This window comes from Acanthisitta chloris, unplaced genomic scaffold (genome assembly GCF_000695815.1).
Source record: "Acanthisitta chloris isolate BGI_N310 unplaced genomic scaffold, ASM69581v1 scaffold7994, whole genome shotgun sequence".
In the NCBI taxonomy this organism is placed as follows: domain Eukaryota; kingdom Metazoa; phylum Chordata; class Aves; order Passeriformes; family Acanthisittidae; genus Acanthisitta; species Acanthisitta chloris.
This window is the reverse complement of record NW_008670937.1, coordinates 1,046-2,432: the sequence shown is the minus strand read 5'-3', so window position 1 is coordinate 2,432 and position 1,387 is coordinate 1,046.

The window sequence follows — 1,387 nt, the reverse complement described above, 5'->3', positions numbered from 1 at the left end:
CAGGAATGCACGTGCTGTGCACAGATAGAGATGGGCAGGGGCTGAGTGGTCTGTGGGTGGTATAAATAGCCCACACTGTCCTGCTTAAATGTACAGCTTAAAAAAAAAACAACTAAGAAACTGCATCTGGAATGTCTGAACCTTCTGGTCCCAAGCAACTGCTCCACTGATGCTGTCAGATGCACTTAGATAGAGGGATTTAAAGTGATTATTTATATATGGTATTTTCATGTTCCTAGGTATAAAAATATAAATATATATGTACATTGTAAACAAAACTGGATATTGCAGGGCAGAAACTTGATCAAAGAATCTATTTTTGGCATGTTGAGATTGTATTTAAAAAGGTTCCATTTTATGTACGTAATGTTCATGGCTGCAAGTACTAGATAGCTATATGTAAAATTTATGGAAGGTGGAGATCCCTGGGGGGATCAGCTGGAGTCACAGCTAAGTTCTGGGCTCTGCTGCAGCACCATGGAATTACACTGAAATTGGAATTTAGCCATTGGCTGCTGACAGACAAACTGCAAAACAGCTGTGAAACAAACCATGAAATCATCAGCAACGCCCAAAGTTACCCTGTGCTTTGGGAATCATACACTGCCTTTCCCAGCTCACGTCAGAAGAACTGGAGTTTATAATCATGGCATTATTGTGCAGGGGAAAATGTTTTGGATCATCCTGAGAGTATCTAAAATGCGCTAATTAGCAGTTTGGCTCCTGAGGGCTTGTGATTTGGACACACGCATCATAAAACAGCCTTACTGAGGAGGGAATTATATCCTCCTAGACGTTTCCAAAGAGAGGACTTGCATCTCTCCTCGTGAGCTCCGAGACAGCTGTGAAATTCCTGCCATGCAAACGGCTGCCTCGCTGCTGTAGTGCAGCACAGGTTTTACTGTGGCACGGAAAATTAACCACGCACCTGACAGCAGCTTGCAGCCTGCAGAAGCCCACGGGCTGCACTGCCTGGCGTTTGCCAAATGCTTAAATTTAGGGGGAGCTGCGCACACCAATCTGGGGAGGGAACTCAGCCATGCTAAACCTCTGAAGGGAGCAAAACGCCATCCTTCTCCCAGGTGCTGAGCATGCTCTGCTACCCTGCACTGGTGAGAGATGGAGACTCTCAGCACCTCTTGGGACAAGCAGGGCGGAAAAGGAAACTATTTTTATAGTGCACCACTTAGATCCCCATATATATTGGGAGGTGTAAGATACAGGTGGTGCACTAATGCAGCTCCAAAGGGCACCTGGCTTTGTAATCGAGGTGATTAGGTGGAGGTGGCAGTGTCTCATGTGCATCCTGAAGGACAAACTGCTTCCTCTGCTGTCCAAACCATGCTGTGCTGCTTCTTATCTCCTGAGTGCACTGCAGCCAGCACCA